The following is a 21,818-nucleotide window of genomic DNA, read 5'->3' on the forward strand; positions in this document are numbered from 1 at the left end:
ACCGGTTGTATTTCCACGCTTGTACGCGTCTCTCTCTCTCTCTCTCTCTCTCTCTCCAATCGATTGTTATATTCCACTAATGTCGGCTAAAGGATATCTGACTTTATATCCTGCCTGAAGACCGAGTCAGATGTAACTGACTCGAGGAGGTAGAGTGACAATAAAATATGATTTAACACATGTTTATACTCTAAAACGTGTTTGATTTCCTTGAATAACCGAGTTTCGTGTCAATTTCAATTAAAGATTACAAGAATAGTATTTGATGGATGTCAATCACGATATCAATTTTACAAGATTTCCATTACAATAAAATCTTCAGAGGAAACATGTTTAGTAGATGAGTAATAATTTTCAATATGTCCCTCCTACTCGATTAAAGGCAAGGAGGACGACACCATAAACAATTACACAAGCACCCTATTATGCACAGACATTTCAAGAGAGAGAGAGAGAGAGAGAGAGAGAGATAGAGAGAGAGAGAGAAGCTAGGTCATTTCGGGATTAATACATGGTTAAAGTTTATTCCAATAAGTCGCTTACGCGTAGGGGTCTTAAGCAGTGGGGGAAACCGGAGGACCCGGAGAAAACCAACGAGGGTGGACAGACGAGCCTACTCCTTGTCACAGACAGAGAAAGAGAGAGAGAGAGAGACTAGACTATGGGAGGCTAGACTATGGAAGGCCAGTTTGTACGTATTAATATATCAACAATAAATTCCAGTCTACCTTCGTCTAATAAATAATTGTAAATATCATAATATACTGTTGGGAATGAATATACGAGAATTTGTTATTCTGTGGAGATCTGACATTTACACATTATGACTTGGATATTTCAGATTATTTGAACATAGTAATATATTCCATATGATGCCAGTTTTACCGGGTTGTCCGCTGGGATTAACTTGTAACTTGGTTTCTTTTTGTTACTGTTTACACAAATATATCAATATACATACTCGAATAGTTTGAGAGAGAGAGAGAGAGAGACCGAGAGAGTTTACCGTCCACTCGACACAAACTAGGTCATTTCGGAACTAAAATATGGTTCAATTTTATTTCAATAATTCGCTTGCGCGTAGAGGAAACCGAAGCAGCCGGAGAAAACCCAAGAGGTTGGACAGGCGACCCTTATCCTTGGCACGTACAACCGGGGAATCAAAACAGACCTTATGATGCTACGCGTATGCGCTAACCATTCGGCCATCCGCCCCACCCCACCCCCGGATAGTTTGTCAAGATTAGTCATTATCAATTAGTCGATGGCAAGTAAACAAATAGAATTTGGTCAATACAGACGGACCGACCGACCGACAGGGGTGGCGGCTACATTTCATAGTTGGCGTATAAAAAAATCTAGGCTGGACGGAGAGCCTGGTGGTACAGGGTGTTGTCAAATCTTTCTGATGGAAATAAAAAATACTGGAATTCGAAATAAGAGTTGGTCGTATCACCGCTGTCCGGGCAAAATGTCCCCATAGCACATTGTATGGTGTATTAGGTATTAGCCCGGTTACAAGTTGCAGACACGTGGTGGGGCGGGGGGGGGGGGTGGATGGCTGAATGGTTAGCGTGCGCGCGTTGTATCATAAAGTCTGTCATTGAGTCGACTTGCGTGGTTTCGAATCCCCGGTTGTACGTGGCAAGAAGTAGGGTCGCCTGTCCAACCTCGTGGGTTTTCTCCGGGTGCTTTGGTTTCCTCCAACTGCTAAAGACCCCTACGCGCAAGCGAATTAAGGAAATAAAATTAACCATATGTTAGTCCCGAAATGACCTAGTTTGTGTTGAGTGGACGTTAAACCCCATTTCTCTCTCTCTCTCTTTCCCCCCACTGCTAAAGATCCCTACGCTCAAGCGAATTATGTAAATAAAATTAAACCATTTGTTAGTCCCGAAATGACCTAGTTTGTGTCGAGTGGACGTAAACCCCATTTCTCTCTCTCTCTCTCTCAGACACGTGGGATGTTAAAGCCCATTTCAAATTTGCTTCCGTGTACCGTGGTTGTCCATCTCCATTAACCGGGTAAAAGAATCCATGACAAATTGGAATTTGAAATAAGAGAATCGGGCGTACCGCCGCTGCCCTGGCTAAATTTCCCTTATGGCGTATTTCCGTCTCTTTTATCCCGTTTTTGCAGAAACGTGGAAGGTTAAACCCCAATTTGTTTCACTTCGTTTCGTTGTCGTCACCATTTTTAATGTCGACATCTACATGTAGGTTAATCACGTAATAAATGTCAACATTTAAAATAACATTTAAAATATAAATCTTATGTTTAACATTTAAATATATCAACAGATCTACTCGTTCATAAATGTGAAGTTTCAAGTCCCGATGCGCCATTGGCATTTTTAGCTAAAATATCAAATTTCTCACGCCTTAATCCATGCTAATACTGTACGTACTCAGATTGATAATTTTTTAAACATTAAACATACATTATTCAAGAGTTAAATCTGCCTATTGCAGGTCTTTCTTTGGTCGTTAAATCTTATATAAACTATTAATCAGCCATTTATTAACAAAATAAGACCATAATCAACTCTCGATGCCTCCGATTTTCAATAGTTTTGAATCAGATCTGCTTTTCCATGGATAATCAAGACTTTGTTTATTAGCCTAACAATGGAGGGTACAGTGTTATGCAATATTCAGCATATTCCCTTTACATTATCTATGTTTTAACCATTATAGCGAGAACTGTCAGCTCTTTATCTGACCTTCCATAATGCTCCTTTAGCTATTAAATTAAGAAGACAAGCGAGTCTATGGTACTAAAATGACGCATCGGGACTTTACCGTCTTACGTTTTGAAGAGGAAAATTTGATCCTGACACGGGCGCCACAGTCTACACTGGATCACAGATTCTCAACTGCCAGGGTATCTTTAACAGTAAACACTGGATCACAGATTCAACTGCCAGGGGATCTTTAACAGTAAACACTGGATCGCAGATTCAACTGCCAGGGGATCCTTTACAGTAGACACTGGATCACAGATTCAACTGTCAGGGGATCTTTAACGGTAAACACTGGATCACAGATTCAACTGCCAGGGGATCTTTAACAGTAAACACTGGATCACAGATTCAACTGTCAGGGGATCCTAACAGTAAACACTGGATCACAGATTCAACTGTCAGGGGATCTTTAACGGTAAACACTGGATCACAGATTCAACTGCCAGGGGATCCTTAACAGTAAACACTGGATCACAGATTCAACTGCCAGGGATCCTTAACAGTAAACACTGGATCACAGATTCAACTGCCAGGGGATCCTTAAAGGTAAACATTGGATCGCGGTTTTCGCCCCATTCTAACGACTAGATGTTTTTCTCTCTAGGACCTCCATACAGGTTTCAGGATCCCGAGGATCTTTCTTGGCGAACGACGGGATCGCCTGATTTGCCAGGGGATCTTTAACGTTAAACATTGGATCGCGGTTTTCGTCTCATTCTAACGACTAGATTTGAAGGATCTCGGGGATCTTTCTTGGCCAACGGCAGGATTTGAATCGGGATCTATTGATTATTGAACCTGATTCTCACCGAAGTACCGCAACTCCGGTCTCAAACAGCTCACAAATCTTATAACCTCACCTCATTATATATAAACACTATGAAATACATCGAACATTTTACCTGTGTTACCGTGGTATCCAAACCTAACAACAATCATCCATAAACATTTAACAAACCTATCTGTCTAAACTTCAAATAAATCATAATTCACAAACAAAAATAATTTCTCAGACATGCGCAGATTATTGTAATATCGCAGTGTCATCACGAAACATTTCCTTACGAGAATAGAGAAGAGACCGAAGACAACCTTTCCGTCTTCCCCCTAGTTAATCCGTAGGAAATGGTGTGAAATTGATAAATTAGGACGATAATCCCTTTCTTTCATCAAATCACTAGAGGATATAGTTTTTAATATTTCCTTCTTACAAAAGGATAATTACCTCAAAATGTCGTCCTTTTTCCATTTGATCTTTAATAAAAGAGAGAGAGAAATAGGGTTTAACGTGCACTCGACACAAACTAGGTCAACTGGGGGGGGGGTCTTTAGCAGTGGGAGGAAACCGGGGGACCCAAAGGAAACCTACCAGGTTGGACAGGCGACCCTACTCTTTGTCATGTACAACCGGGGAATCAAAACCCCAATAGTTGACTCAGTGACAGACCTTATGATACAACGCGCACGCGCTATCCGATCTTTAATAAAACGTAAATTTATAACATATAATTAGTAAAATCAAATTCCTTATCATGGTTTCAATTGTTTGCATTAAGAAAATGATATAATAATATGTTATTCAATTGTTTGAGGAAGTAAAGTTGCTCGGGATTTCCCAGCGTGGTTTTCCCTTGTCTGTTGTCCAGAATAGAGGGTCTGGAAAGAAACGGCGGCGTCCTTCGAATAGAACGATAAACAGAGGTCTCATGTACCAGTTAGCGTGCACGTAAAGACACCCTTGGAAAGTGGGAGAGGGAGAGAGAGAGAAATGGGGTTTAACGTCCACTCGACACAAACTAGGTCATTTCGGGACTAACATATGGTTTAATTTTATTTCAATAATTCGCTTCCGCGTAGGGGTCTTTAGCATTGGGAGGAAACCGGAGGACCCGGAGAAAACCCACGAGGTTGGACAGGCGACTTGGAAAGTGGAAACATCCCTGACCTCATAGCACACTGTATAACTTATACCCGTCTCCATTAGCCCAATCGGGGTAGACCAGTATTGCTTTAAACCCATTTCATTTCGTTGGTGTGCACGTTAAAGATCCCTTGGCAGCTGGAATTCAATATAAGAGTAGGTCATAGCGCCACTGTCTGGACATAATTTCGCTCATAGCACACTGTATGGCGTATGCCCGTTTTCATTATCCCAGTTGGAGCAGAACAGTAGGACGTTAAACCCCATTTCATTTTATTTCAAAGTTTGAGGAAGTTACAGAAAACACTTATGAGAAAATTAAACTTGATAGTACGATAAGAAGGGTAACAAAAATATCTCCATTTTCATAGTTACGTCTCTATGGGTATTGGCAAGGAACTTTAATTAAACACTACAAACTGTTTACAAATCTGCTCGCCCCAATCTCTCTATTTGACGGTATGGTATTTGAAATGACAACAAATAATAAAGTCATAGACTCAAATTGTTTAGTCATCCCACGACAAGTTAAACAGGTTAATTATTACAGAGTCGTTAGCAGGTGCGCGCTGTATCATAAGGTCTGTCATTGAGTCAACTGGCGTGGTTTCAATTCTCCGGTGTATGTGGCAAGGAGTAGGGTCGCCTGTCCAACCTTCGTGGGTTTTCTCCGGGTCCTCCGGTTCCCCCCCCCCCACTGCTAAAGACCCCTACGTGCAAGCGAATTATTGACATAAAATAGAACCATATGTTAGTCCCGAAATGACCTAAGCTAGTTTGTGTCGAATGGGCGTTAAACCCTCCCTCCCTCCCTCTCTCTCTCTCTCTCTCTCTCTCTCCCCTACAGTTTCCAGATATTCACGCCAGTCCCACCCCAACCAGACTTTAATGGTCGAATTGTAAAAATAATAAGGCGGCAAAAATAATTAAATGTGACGAAACGGGGTTTTACGTCCTACTGTTCTGCTCCGACTGGGCTAATGAAGATGGTCAATTACGATACAAATGAAGGGTCCAGAAACAGATCTTAATGGATGAATTGTGGAAACAATAATCGGCAAAAAGAATAAAATGAAAAGATTTATACCTATGAGTAAGTGCCGATGGACTGCACACCACACATAATTTACACAAAAACAAATATACGGACAAGACATACTACGCAGATATTACAAACAAACATACAATTCAAATAAAGTGAATGGATCCGTAAAAGATATAAAACGTGTTGCTGTGGATCAATTACTTGAGATGTAAAAATATAGTGTACATACTTTATATACTGGTTACAACCTCAAATAACACAATAATATCGCCTGGAGAAATAGAGAGATACACGTTCATATCTAGTGATAGATTGTTCTAACTGAGACAAGTTGTCAACACACGAAACTACTCATTAACAACAATGGCGGCGAGAATATTAGACAAGAACACTTTAAAAATGTTGTGTGTCAGTGATTGCTTTCTCGTGGGTTGGGCGTGTCTCGGAATTGAGCGCTGCTGAAAAGCGGTACCTCTCCATTTTCTTTCATAATTAACCCTATCCCACCCATCCACAAAAGTTTTGTCTCCATTGTGGGTTGGGCGTGTCTCGGAATTGAGCGCTGCCAAAACAAAATCGGTAGCTCTCCATATTTTTTAATAAGTAACCCTATCCGACTCATCCATAAAGTCTTGCCTCCATCGTAACGACCTTCTGTTCTAACCAACCTGGTTAACAAGACCGAAAATACAGCATGAAATGTGCTATGGCGGACAGACTTTCCTGACAGCGGCGTTTCCGCTAACTCCTCGAATCCCAACTGCCAAGTGGTCTTTTACGCACACGTATACACGAGGCCTCGATTGTTAGTCCAATCCGAACAGCTAGAGACTATTCCTTGCCACGCCGTCCTTCCTACATCACTAATAAGGCGGAAACCAGACCGGACAATATAACGGAACGTCCTCGGCCAGCGTCATACTCACCGTACAGACCATACTCCACTGATTGTGGTATGTAGGAAAGCAGTATTTAACACTGTGACAGGAAGTTAGAATGCGTAGACATGTTTTACTTCCATTATCTTCACAGTACAATAATAAAACATGATTTATCTCCTCATGTCACATAAATATCATTTCTTTAAAGATAGGTTGCCAGGCAACGAAACATATGCCCACAGCAGCTATATCGTCCGGGCAGTCAACAACTCATTAAGTAATTATCAGAAAACCATTAGAATTTGTTTGGTTTTTATAAAGTTCTGCCCCATGCTAAAGTTTAGTATACGAAACTTTTAACATCATGGATTTAGCTGTTCAAGTCATAAAAATTCATTGAAAATCTCAATATCGTAAACTCTGTGTATCAATCTGAAGTCAATCGGATGATAACATTAGCCTCTAGAGCGTCACAAGATTTTTCAAAGTGATCAAGGGTCATAACTTTGGCAGAAATTATCGGAAATTGTTGAAAATCAATATGATTCTCCGTCTCATGACCTCAAACACTGTGTATCAATTTAAAGTCAATCGTATATTAACTTTGACCTCTAGAGCGTCCACAAGATTTTTTGAAGTGATCAAGGGCCATAACTCTGGCAGTAATTATCGAAAATTGTTGAAAATCAACAGGCTTCTTCGTCTCGTGACCCTAAACACTGTGTATAAAGGGCCATAACTCCGGCAATCTGGTTAAAACACAGATCCTATTTCGTTTCGTTTTTATAGTTCAAAATTTCGTTTTACTTGTCTTTACTACACTTGGATCTGGAAGAGTTGTTATTTAACTCGTGTTCTTATCAGGGATAAGGCAATGAAACGGTCTGTTACGGAGAGCTTTAGGCGTGTTTTGCACGGAACTGTGGATAATCCATTAGTAACATCAATGCTGATTGGTTAATCAAATGTCTGACAACATAGGGTCATAAGTCGGTCTTTTGACCCCTGACGTAACCTATGGCTATAACTTGTCAGATCTTCATGTAGTGTGGGCCATCGAAAGTATAAAAAAAACGAAACGAAATATAGATCTGTGTTTTAATCAGATTGTAACTCCGGCAGTAATTATCGAAAATCGCTGAAAATCAATAGGCTCCTTCGTCTCATAACTTTAAACACTGTGTATAAATTTAAAGTCAATCGGAACGACGGACGGACGGGGGCGACCACAATATACGACCACATTTCAATGTGGGCGTATAAAAACTTTATGTGCATTTGGAAGTCCTAGGTAACACATGTACACCATATTATACACACGGAAGTTCTATGTGGCATAGGTACAGTAAAATATATAACGGGGAAGCTTTATATGGCACTGGTACAATTATGACCGGAGATCATTCTAATTTTTTTTTTAACATAATATTGTGTTGTTAGCTGTATAGATTGTTTTGTGACACTTTAATAAATAAATTATTATTATTAGCATTATTATTATACAGTGAAATATGGATTGGGAAGCTTTGTGTTGCACAAGTACAGAAAGTGTTCTAAAAATAGTAAGCATACCCAGACTCTAGCTGCATCAGGATCCTACAGTATCCAGTGAGAGAGAGAGAGAAATGGGGTTTAACGTCCACTCGACACAAACTAGGTCATTTCCGGACTAACATATGGTTCAATTTTATTTCAATAATTCGCTTGCGCGTAGGGGTCTTTAGCAGTGGGAGGAAACCGGAGGACCCGGAGAAAACCCACGAGGTTGGACAGGCGACCCTACTCCTTGTCACGTACAACCGGGGATTCGAAACCACGCCAGTCGACTCTCGAGATAAGAATATGGTGTCTTCGTTTGACACGACTTGTGGAATATGTCTAGCCTAGTTCTTCGAGTCCCTTGTTACAAATGACGCTGAAATGCATAATGGTACACAGTTCGTGTATCAAATGGTAAAATGTTTATTTTGTCTTAAATATTGGATATGAGAAGCCCATCTTTTCCTGGTAAGATCACAACATCAATGTTGATTTAAATTGAGAAATAATTCGTATTTTCAATGTCGAAGACTTTGGATGATATTGAGTTAGAGACTTGGCTTCTTTATCTATAACACTTACTTATGGAAGAACAATTTCGAAGATTATTCTGTCAACGTTATTACAAGAATGTTTTAACTCAAGGTTTAAGAGCCAAATACCGTTATTTATGATACATAAATCTATCGCTACTACAACTTCTAATCACATTTTCTTCATATAAATCTCTGCCTTACTCAGGCAATTATCCACGACGCGGAACAAAAACAAAACCTTCCTGTACAACTGCTTTTTAAATTAAACTTGCAGTCTTCGGGAATTTTCGACTTGGCCGGTCATATAAATGTTTAACGCAGATCATGGTCTAATTCACTCAATAACCAAGTCATCCGATGGGGGTCGTAAATAAATATCTAGGCTCGATAAAGACGAGAGTAAAATCCTTGTCGAAACGTCGCTTAGTATTAAAGGATCAATACCACTCTTGTTGTAACTGAATAATATGTCCCAATCTTTATTCTGGTCAACAAATTGCACTATTTTACAATATTCCAATTAATTGATGATATAAATTTCATCTTAAAACACCTTATTTAAAAAATTGGAAAAATTCAACTAAATGATTTGAAAACCCTGACGTAAAGCTTTTCAAATGTGACTTAGATTTAAAAATATTTTTGAACCCTCTGGACAAGTAAAATAGGATTTAATGGATAATTTACACAACAGGTAGGACACTTAAACATCTAGTATTTAGAATAAGGCTATTTTTTATTATCTGGAGCTGTCAAGCCAGCCAGAGTGTTATTGTCCCGTTAAACTCAGTAATTGTGTATCCATAAAATTGTACCTTGTGATGTGTCTTGGTGGAATTTTTCATCCTAAGCTATAAATAAAGAAGAACAGAGGGTCTGACAAGGACAGCTGTCTAGTCCTTCGGATGAGACGAAAAACCGAGGTCCCGTGTACATATTGGAATGCACGTAAAAGATCCCCTGGCAGTTGGAATTCGATATAAGAGTAGGCCGTAATGCCGCTGCCCCGCGCAAAATTTCCCTCATAGCACACTGTATGGCGTATGCCCGTCTTCATTAGCCCAGTGTAGGAGCACAACAGTAGGACGTTAAACCCCATTTCATTTGATTTCATTTCATTTCGCTATAAATACAAGGAATTGACATTTTCGTTTCGGGAAACTATAAGAGGAATCCGTGATCAAATATTGATCTCCTTATCTAATGAAATGGTACCACGTAATTAATTGATTTGACTTTTATATGAGATCGGGAATTAATCATTGGGAAAGGTACCTCGTGAATAAGATAAATTGTAGTGAGTTTTTACAAGTCTATAGTTAATATGTAAACTTGAAGACGGAATACCAACTAAATAAATCGATATTGGGTTGATTGAGTACCGGGGTAACTCGATAACAGTTTTAGTGGATACTCTGCTGTTTTGTCTTAAAGTCGCGATTCCAAACTAACCAGGCAGTCAAGGGTTCGACCCCGGTGTTGGTCGATAAAGTTCCGCGTAATTTTCCAGTATGGTTTCCCCCTGTCAGCGGTGTATTGAAATAAAATTGAACCTTATGTTAGTCCCGAAATGACCTAGTTTGTGTCGAATGGACGTTAAACCCCATTTCCCTCTCCCCATAACCCTATAACAAAATAGGGGTCGATGTGGAAGGGGGTGGGGGGGAGGGGGTGACGAGACGTGATTTCCATCCATCAACAGGTCGACCTGACGGATGGCTTGATGTTTATCAAGTTGTCAATATGGCTTCATATCGTAAACATGAAAACATGGTAGGTCGTAATGTATTCCATTTCTTAAAAACAACACATCTCTTGTATGTCTGATGTCGAACTCGACACCTCCAGATTGACATATAGTGATATAAACATAAAATAAACAAGCGTACTGCCAGGCTCCTGGCCGGACCTGTCCACAGTTTTCCTAGAATCTGACATGTATTAACCATATAATGTGTCCACCAGATATAAATGGACTTTTATTATGATAATTGGATTGTCTGCGATATCACTTATGTGGAAGCAGACGTTAAACACCAAGAACTACTACTACTACTACATGATAATTGGACGTACACACCATGGACAATAGGGTAATAAAACAGAAGTTATGATTTGGTGAGCTCTCTACGTGATTTTATAGGTACGTTAACCGAGATATCGATCACGATTTGGGTAATCTCACAAGTGACTATATCGATCTTGGGTTTTTATTGATTTTGTAATGAAAGCCTGGCTACTATTTTAATTAAATCTTGTAGTAAATCAATCAGGATTATTGATTATTGATCTGTGACAATACATTCTAGCAAAATAGATCATGTTCTAATATGGTTGATATTAAATGTTTCTATATATGTTACAAACAAGGTGGTCGTAAACTATTTGTACACTTTCCCAGTCATGTCCATTGATGTACTATTTGGCTCCCGCGGTGCTTGAGTCAAATGGTGCTCAGGAATCTCTCTCTCTCCCTCTCTAGTGGTTTAATGCGTGCGCGCCAAATCACAAGGTCTGACATTGAGTCAAATGGCGTGGTTTCATTTCCACGCTTGAATGTGGCAATGATTATGGTCCCCAGTCCCATCTCGTTGGTTTTCTCCGGGTACTCCGATTTTCTCCCACTGCTAAAGATCTTTACGAGCAAGCAAATTATTGAATTACAATCGAACCAATTGTTAGTTAAGAAAGAAATGACCTAGTGGACATTAACCACCCTCTCTCTCCCTCTCTCTCTCTCTCTCTCTCTCTCCAATTCAGATATCAGATACACAAACGGTTGTATATTCGAGCTACACCCATTAATATCGGTCACACCGGTTTATTGCGATTGCCCCCCCACACCTCCAATAAATACTTCCCTCTGGCTATCCACGCTTTATTTGGCCATTATTATCACCAGACTAGTGGTCACACATGTTGGCTAAATACTTGTAAACTGACCCTATCAACAATTATATGACCTCTTCATCAACTGACCCTCGTCATTAAGAACGCAATATGTCGATTTAATGAACCCCAGGCTGTCTCTACGATACCCCGCGCATCGATAAGTCAATGAACACGTCAGCCATTTTCTTATCTAGCATTATTTTTGATAATAGTAATTGTTTCATGGCTGACAAGGAAATGATTCTAGTTTTCAGTTTACATGGTTGCGATAATAGATTGTGGAAATGACTAGACTGATGGGATTTGACCCGGATCAGAACAACACCAGAATATACAGACTCCAACATCTTTTAATCCTAATAGTAATTTATCCGACTTTAAGTATCATGTGGGAATTTCTTTTTGAATAGAAATACTCATGAACATAATGAATATTCACTATTCTAATCGTGTATGCTTATGCACATAACCGTAAAGCCCCCCCCCCCCCCCCCCGGACGGGCCTCACACTATGCTCCCACATAACAGTACCGTAAAGCACCCCCCCCCCGGCCGGGCCTCATACTATACTCCCACATAACCGTAAAGCACCCCCCCCCCCACTTAAGCGTTCAGACTTCCCACCCCACCCTTTATCCAATACTGCAGGTTAAACTTCAGTCCTTTCCTTTACTATATATATACTCCTATATCACCGCGTGGCCCCCTACTCTATAGTCCCTGATAACATTGCACCCCCGCCCCCAAACCTTATACTAACAGTTACGTGTGCAGGCCCCAGCCCATACTCTCAAATAACCGTGCATCCAGCCTCTCTCTCTCTCTCTCTCTCTCTCTCTCTCTTCCATATAGTCTAGTCCTTATACAATAGTCTAGTCTAGTCCCCCCTCTCTCTATCTCTCCCCCTCTCTCTCTCTCTCTTTCTCTCTCGTGGAGATGACCACGATGGTTGAAGTCCACTATTCAACTCATTTGTAATTTTGTATTTATGTGGACGCACTATATTATGTTGCTATTATTATCAGCATCGAATTCAACTAATTTAACTCGTGTTTTCTGTACCCTTGAGTTTAAAACTGGAAGCAGCTGTTGGCGTATTCACTTTACATATGTGATGATGGAAGTCGATGGTATGTAAAGTATGTCTACGTATAGAACCCAACAAAAGGAATCGCATTTCACACATCCTATTAAAACACCCCTAGAGAACCGGCTTACTTCACAGAAATTCGATATCCGTTTTCTTTTTTAAGTTATTCTAATGTAATTTACAGATTTCTGTATGTATATATATACATGTACATATATATAGATATATAGTACCACGTGGCAGATAGTAGCACATGTATTATAACTCCACTTTAACTGTGTTATAGTTAAAACTATTTAGAAGCACATGTTTTACCACGTCACTGCTAATGGTGGGAGATGGGGAAATAGGGTTTAACGTCTACTTAAACTGTGTATTAAACTGTGTAGAGGCCCATGTTTTACGACGTCACTGTTGATGGTGGGGGAGAGAGAGAAATGAAATGAAACGGGGTTTAACGTCCTACTGTTCTGCTAAAATACAGAGAGAGGGAGAGAGAGGGGGGGGGGGGGCGGGAGGAGAGGGGAGTTTAACGTCCACTCGACACAGACTAGGTCATTTCGGGGCTAACATATTGTTCAATTCTATTTCAATAATTTGCTTGTGAGTAGCGGTCTTTAGTAGTGAGAGGAAACCGGAGGACTCGGAGAAAACCCACGAGGTTGGACAGGCGACCCTACTCCGTGTCACGTTCAACCGAGGAATCGAAACCACCCCAGTTGAATCAATGACGGGTGAGAGACAAATGGTCTGTCATTGATTCAAATGGTCTGGTTTCGGTCACACGCTTGTCCGTGTCAAGGAATAGGGTCGTGGATTCTCTCGCGGTCCTCTGGTTTCCTTACAATGCTAACCAAAACCATATGTTAGTCCCAAAATTACCTAGTTTGTTTCTAGTGGGACGTGTCTCTCTTTATAATCCAATAGTAGAAGTTAGAAGATAAAAGTAGTGAAGGGAAGCAATCAGTGTATTGATGTAATATTATAAGACCAAGGTAATCAGCTTATCTCTGATTTATCACTTCCCATCGCCATATTTGACCTAATTATTGATCGGACATTAATAATATTCTATACTCACATGCCACACAACAACAATTTGTTAACTAAATGAACCTATATCAGTATACCCCACCACGTGTATAACAGTCGTCACTAAGATGTTTGTGATGGATTAAATGAACGAAAAGACATGTCAGCTCCAACCGGGTTATATGGCACCAGCTGAACACACATAATGATCTGAATCTAGACAAACTAAACAATATCATGACTGGACCAATGATCAAGCTTAGTCTACCCTGCCTCGTAGACGACACCCATCTACTTTTTGTCTAATTCAACGGCCAGGGGTACTTTTATGTACATACCAACGTTCACACGGGCCTTTGGTTTTTCATGCCATCCGAGGGACTAGATGCTGTCGCTTGCCAGACCCTTTGTTGGGCACCTTGTAGGCCGCTGTCTGGGCAAAATTTCCCTCATAGCACACTGTATGGCGTAAGCTCGTCTTCATTAACCCCGTCGAAGCAGAGCAGTAGGACGTTAAATCCCATTTCATTTCATTTTATTCGTCGGGCACCATTGACAAAGAAAATCACCCTTGAAATTTCCGAGGAATTTTCTCGACCAAAACTGGTAAGGAACCCTAAATCTATATAGCTAGATACCGTCCAACTCAATGAACCAGCGTGGCTCTCGTTACGGAAATGAAATGAAACGCCAATCAAAAGAACTGCACAAACAGAAAGTGATTATGTTTCGTTTAATTCAAATCACAGAATCTAATTCAAAAATTCCCCTCTAAACCCACACATCATGGTGTATGTCCGCCTTCATTACCCCACTTGATGCGCAACAGTAGAGCGTTAAAAAGCCATTTCATATCCGCCTTCAAATTAGTTGAACGTTAAACCATATTTCAAGAGAGAGAGAGAGAGAGAGAGAGAGAGAGAGAGAGAGAGATGGGGTTTAACGTCCACTCGCTAGGTCATTTCGGGACTAACATATGGTTCAATTTTATTTCTATAATTCGCTTGCGGGGTCTTTAGCAGTGGGAGGAAACCGGAGGACCCGGAGAAACCCCACGGGGTTGGACAGGCGACCAGGGCTTCTCCTTGTCACGTACAACCGGGGAATCGAAACCACGCCAGTTGACTCAATGACAGACTTTATGATACAGCGCCCACGTGCTAACCATTCAGCCATCCACCCCATCTCATTTCACTTCAAAGCTACCCTCATAACACACTGCTTTAGACCAAAAGATGCAGGGTAGTTGTTAGACATTAAAAATAATTTCATTTTAAAATTGGCATTTCTGGGTGTTGATGTCGGTGCCTTTATTTCAATATGGCACACGTCATCAATTCATTGGCACCGGATTTGCCCCGCCTTTTCCTGTTCTGCATTACGCACCGTCTAACCTTTTGTATAAATATCTTTATAACCAACATATCTTGCTAATTATACGCGGTGTAAATATAGAAACCGTTAGTTCTTTATCATTACAACGACATTATTACAGCTAATAATGTGGTAGACTCTCGTCTCAATGTACTGATGTCTAGCTAAACACAATGCTATTGTCTACTTACGATGCCAATGTTGGTTGGAGAAAGAACCACTGTAGCTTGTTAACATATGACCCAGTGTCTACATCAGAATCCTACTCACGTCTCAGTGTTTCAGCATTATATAGAAGGTAGCCTGGGCATGATTTAATCCAAACGGCAACACAACGTCCATTAAATATTAATTCTGCTAGCTCCACCGTAGATATATAATGACTTTAAGAACTGTAGCTTGGTTGGTCGCACGAAACATCACACTTGTATATAAGAAGCCTACTGGAACAAGTATTGGCCAGTCGTGTAACACATGGTCTTACTTACCAATAGGCGAGCTGAAGAAGTGGTGTTCCCACTACCAGTCGCTTACGTCGTCACAAAATGAGCGTGATCTGATTTCGTCCTGCCAGCGGCTTTCAATACCCGTGGCTTTATTAGAGATTAATGAGTCTGTAAGCCGTAAGGTTGTAATAATCGTTCGGTTTATACACCGCTAGGTTAAATTGTCCTATTGTATTTACGACCAGGATCGTTTGATATGGTTTAAGGTGCTGCGGTAATAAAACAATCGTGGTGATTTTCCAATATATGTGTTAATCGTCTTGGGACCATATGTTACCAACAAAAGGGCGAACTGACACAGGTTTGAGTTAACTTGATGTCGGGCTTAATGTCCGCTTACAACTTAAACAGACAAGGCCGACAATGTCATCATTTGGTCTTTGACGTTTCCAATGAACATTGAGTATCCGATTTAATCTGAATTACGTGGGGGAGCGGGGGGGGGGGGGCTGAATGGTTAGCGTCTGCGCGCTGTATCATAAAGTCTGTCATTGAGTCAACTGGCGTGATTTCGATTCCCCAGTTGTACGTGACAAGGAATAGGGTCGCCTGTCCAACCTCGTGGGTTTTCTCCTACTGCTAAAGACCCCCACGCGCAAGCAAATTATTGAAATAAAAATTAAACCATACGTTAGTCTCGAAATGACCTAGTTTGTGTCGAGTGGACGTTAAACCCCATTTCTCTCTCTCTTTAATCTGAACTACACTGACAAATATTGTTTAGATAAGATAAAGTTTGAAAACTAACTCTAACTGCATTGCGGAGGAGGAGGAGGGGGGGGGGTCTAACTCGTCTCTGTCTTTGGTTAAGTTTTGTCGATTCGAACCGATATTTTTTCATTATGCCAAACGGTGTAGAAACGTAGACTGGTAAATAAATCTCGTTGTATTTCGATGTGTCTACATTCGAGTGTTCCCGGGTTACCCCCCCCCCCCCCCCCACAAACACACATTCTGATTCTAAATACCCGAAAAATACTATTCCCGAAATGAATATTAGCTTGAACGTAGTCAACTGGTTTGGAATATTTTTCTATTCTAGCATGTATAACTGATAAAATCTACAAATTTCGTTATATATCTTAAGGGGTTATCTTCCCTAAAGGGGTTATTCAATTTTCAATAAAAGAATCATCCCTTCAAGGGGTTATCCAGTTTTCAAAAAAAGAATCATCCCTTCAAGGGATGGCCCTTTAATCTATATTTCTAGTCTGCCTGGTATGCATTAATATAAATATTGTTTTGCATTCATGGTATGTAATATGTAAATATTATTATTTCGACTTCCAGACACTCTCATTATAATATGTACATATTGTTTGGAGAGAGAGAGAGAGAGAGAGAGAGAGGGGGGAGAGAGAGAGAGAGAGGGGGAGAGAGAGAGAGAGAGAGAGGGGGAGAGAGAGAGAGAGAGAGGGAGGGGGAGAGAGAGAGAGGGGGAGAGAGAGAGAGAGAGAGGGGGAGAGAGAGAGAGAGAGGGGGGAGAGAGAGAGAGAGAGAGAGAGAGAGGGGGAGAGAGAGAGAGAGAGGGGGGAGGAGAGAGAGAGAGAGGGGGAGAGAGAGATGGGGTTTAACGTCCACTCGACACGAGCTAGGTCATTTCGGGACTAACATATTGTTCCATTTTATTTCAATAATTCGCTTGCGCGTAGGTGTCTTTAGCAGTGGGATGAAACAGGAAGATCCGGAGAAAACATACGAGGTTGGACAGGCGACCATACTCCTTGTTACGTGCAACACATGTGCTAACCATTCGACCATGAGCGACAGAGAGAGAGAGAGAGAGTAATATATGGTTCAATTTTATTTCAATAATTCGCTTGCAAGTAGGGATCTTTAGCAGTGGGATGCAACCGGAGAAAACCCACGGAGTTGGACAGTCACAAATGTGCTGTTTACACAAAGGGAATAGATTAGAATTGATGATATGTTGTATATACATCGACATTTTACTGCGCAATAAAACCGCTACATCATTGGAGGGCGGGATAAAAAAAATGGTACAGCGATATATTCTTAGTTGAGAGTGGACCTCAATTATACAACCAATATTCTGATTCTAGACTGGCTCGCTAGCCTGGAGATCGCGTGTTCGATCCCTGTATTGGCCGTGAAAGTATATCGGGGTTTTTCCGACGTGGTTTCCTCTTGTCAGTGATGCAGGCCGGATGGACTGACAAGGACAGTTGTCTAGTCGTTCGGATGGGATGAAAAACCGAGGTTCCGTGTATATATTGGCGTGCACGTAAAAGATCCCTTGGCAGTTGGAATTCGATATAAGAGTAGGCTATAGTACCGCTGCCCGGGCAAAATTTCCCTCATAGTACACTGTATGGCGTATGCCAGTCTTCAGGAGCAGAACTTACAGTAGGACGTTAAACCCCATTTCACTGCATTTCATTTCAGCAAGTTGAATACAGGAAGGAATTCTAGGCACGACTTACAACCAGTATTTAATTGTACATCTGCGTGCCACAGTATAAATCATTATCAATTGAAAGATAATAATACAGACAGCCTATACAACTGCCACATCAACGTCAAAACCCCATCATGGATCACGTTAAGGCCACTTAGTTAAAGTCGGGAACAGAAATGTTATTTATATAAAGTCTAACCAATATATGTTGAGTGTTTCCAAATGTTATGTTTAAAAACAAAGGGGGTATATAAGTTGTAATTTGATATGTTAACTCTGGGCGTAATGTATTTCTCTATACAGTCGAGGTCGATTTATTACAACAAGCACCTGCAGTATGTTTAATTCATTCCAGATTGTCTATTTTGTTGCCAAACATTTATAAACAGTTTTATAAACAATTTTATATAATATGTCTATGTTAAATGAGTTTCTGTTTACCTACTGAGCAATGTGTGAAGTGTGTGGCTGGAGGAATGTTGAGTTTACAAATTTTATTTGCTTTTAAGAGAGATCGCACTGTTCTTAGTTTTAGGATGCTTTGATTCAATTAATACATAGGTATGCTGAGCGCTGGGCTCGTTTCGGATGTCCGAATGTCTTTATTGTGGACCGAATATTATGAGACATCCATCTAGCCGAATATTTCATACGTATTGAGATATTTAATACATATGAAGCTAGAAATCTATGAGTGGCGAGTAGCCGTCCCATATTCCTTTCATGAAGCGACTATAGTTTCCTTCAGTTCGAGCACATCAGGCTTAAATGAGATTGTTGTTGTTCTGAGTGTTTAACGTCCGCTTCCACCGAAGGTGATATCGCAGACAAGTTGTCTTAATTTCATTTTTATTATATTAGCACACGCGTAGGGGTATTTCCTGTTCCTGTGGGAGGAAACCGGAGTACACGGAGTAAACCCACCAGGTTGAGAAGACGCCCCTATCTCCAAGCCACATACGATCACACCATGGCTTGAAACCACAACCGCAAGCCAGAGGTGACCGGCCAGCTAGAGGTCGAAGCGCGACACTCTAGACCACTAGGCCAACCCCGAGATCGAGCGGATATTCCTTTATATAGTCGACGGGGGCCACCGGAGAACAAAATGAGTCTCGGCTGGACCTTGTTTATTTATTTATATGAATCTTAAATTTGGCGATTGCTTTAAACATTATAAACAAACAGGATTTGACAAACCTCACATAAATTTACAATTCTTGTTTATGTTCAATTAAATAGAAATAAATGCAATGATTGCCTAAATTCGCCGTGGGTATTGATAAACTTTTATAGAACATAAAATCTAATTGAATCACCCAGTTTTAAATTCATTCTCTTATACAGCTTTAAAAACATCCTCACAAATCAAGGGTTCCATGAATTATATTACAACATGTTACTTCTGTGGTTAATAAATCAGTCTGCATGTATCATAGTACACGTACATGGTTTAAAACGAGAGAGCGAGAGAGAGAGAGAGAGAGAGATCTTTAGCAGCGGGTGGAAACTGGAGGACTCGGAGAAAACCCACGAGGTTGGACAGGCGACTCTCCTCTTAATTGTCACGTACAACCGAGAAATCTTACGAAGGATAACGTTGTCGACTGAAATACTATAGGGGAGAGAACTCCAGAAAGCCCGAAGACAATAGCTCAACATTATTTTTCATCAATGATTTAAACTAATTCAATTTAAGTTGTATACCACTGATGGAGCAGTGTTGTGCCAATGATAGGCATCGCAGAGCCTCGTTTAACATGGTGACCAGCCAAACTGTGCCGCCTACTGAGCCCAAAAGTTGAAGACTTGGCGGCAACATACATACGTTTTGAAAATCGCTTTACAAAAGGTTTACAAAATCGTCTTCTGATTGTTTTATGGGTATATTTCTGTCTGCGGGTCAGTCGCAACAGTGTTTTGATCTCGATTTTACAGGGTATCCATGGTTTAACAAGATGCCAAAACTAATAGTGTATCAAATCTCCGAAACTATTTTTAAGTGCTCAGAAATCGAGTCTAAGGGAGTCAATTTTCAACATTTTCTAGGGGACGGCGCCGGCTCTTACTCTGCGGCATCGGCACCAAAGTTTGACCGTGTAACTTTTGAGATGCACAAAATGAAAATGGATTGTTAGCAAGCAAGTAACTAAAACTCACCAAAGTCATGTGGAAAGATCAAATTCAGACCCCCGGGTTCAAATTATCTGCCCATGATGATTCATGGATCCGACCTGTCAATCAACGTAATGATATTGACCAATCAGAAAGCCCGATTATATTTGGCCCGCGTAGGTCAAGTTTGGAGCCCCTTCTCCAAAGTCGTTTTCGTAAGAGACTCGCTGTTTGGCAGAAACGAAACGGCTATTTTATCGTGAATGGTCTCCAACGAATCTGACATGACGTCGGCTGTCGGATACTGGGTCGCCATATTGAACCGCTGATGTGGTCAAACTTGTGGGACATAGTAACAGTATCTCGGAACCATGAACCATGATGCACACACTTAAAATAGATTGTTAGCACGGATGTAACTAAAACTTAAAAGTCCCGCGGAAAGAGTGAATTCCCGTCATGAAAAAATAACTGTACGTTAAGAGTAGGGCTATAAATAACAGTTCTGATTTACTAATCTACGAGGTTCGACTCAGCACCAAAGAGAGAGAGGGGGGGGGGGGATTCACGTCTACCATACACAAACTAGGTCATTTCGGGACTAACATATCGTTCAATTTTATTTCAATAATTCGCGTAGGGGTCTTTAGTAGTAGGAGGAAACTGGAGGACCCGGAGAAAACCCACGAGGTTGGAGTGAGATTATAATCTGTATTGCAATTCTAATCTATCTGGCAGTTCAATACTATTCTGAGATTCTAATCTATCTGGCAGTTCAATACTGTTCTATCTTCAGATTGTATATATACATGAATATCGTCTATGGTGTACAATTACTGTTTTAAATATCGTACGATGTGTTTCGACTATGATTTCTTTGTCTTTATCACGGAAAGTATAGAAAGACAATACTTTTTATCAATCAAAATATCGACTGATTGTTTGTCTTTGCGATCGTAAATCCTGGAAACCACACGTATTATATGTCATATTTAAAAGTGACCAATCTGGACATCGGCCACTTAAACCATTTTGACTGAAAATTAATTTTTCAATTTGACACATTAAAGGGCTAATCCGGGCAACAGCACAAACCCACAGGGGCCTGCTTTTATCCCTAGCCGAATACTCCCATGCAGAGGGTTCACAAGATTTTGACCAATAACCCTGGGTAAAATATATGCACTATGTTCATAAGCTTAAAAAAAACCCTCGCCAACTCTGACCTGTATTGCGTATCAAAGTTCGTCTTTGTTAGCCCAGTCGTTACAGAAAGGTAAGCGCAAGAGAGAGAGAGAGGGAGAGAGATGGGCTTAACGTCAACTAGACACAATTAGGTCATTTTGCGAACAACATATGGTTCAATTTTATTTCAATAGTTTCAATAATGTCCTCTTGACACAAAGTAGGTCATTTCTGGACTAACACATGGTTCAATTTTATTTCAATAATTCGCTTGCGCGTTGGGGCCTTTAGCACTGGGAGGACCCGGAGGAAACCCACGACGTTGGACAGACGACCCTACTCCTTGTCACGTACAACAGACCTTATCATACAGCGCGCACGTGCTAACTACAGAATGGTAACACGTTAAAACACATTTCAGTGTATTCGATAATAGATAGAGTTAGTGAACGGGCGGTGAGACGATTAAACACATTTATTTTCTGTGTATTTCAGAATAGTGAACGGGCCCTCCTAAAACTTAAGACACCTTTAAAGGA

At 40.6% G+C, this 21,818-nt stretch overlaps 1 protein-coding gene across 1 annotated transcript in view; it reads right to left on the reverse strand.

Annotated features, from left to right (window-relative positions):
* LOC126823232 (uncharacterized) overlaps positions 1-15,454 on the reverse strand; it is an 85,629-nt gene extending 70,175 nt beyond the window's left edge. The window contains exon 1 of the mRNA XM_050551923.2: positions 15,246-15,454. The gene's annotated coding sequence lies outside the window, so the exon portion shown is untranslated. The remainder of the gene's footprint in view (positions 1-15,245) is intronic.
* Positions 15,455-21,818: the final 6,364 nt, after the last annotated feature.

The sequence above is a fragment of the Patella vulgata genome, chromosome 6, assembly GCF_932274485.2.
Source record: "Patella vulgata chromosome 6, xgPatVulg1.2, whole genome shotgun sequence".
Taxonomy (NCBI): domain Eukaryota; kingdom Metazoa; phylum Mollusca; class Gastropoda; family Patellidae; genus Patella; species Patella vulgata.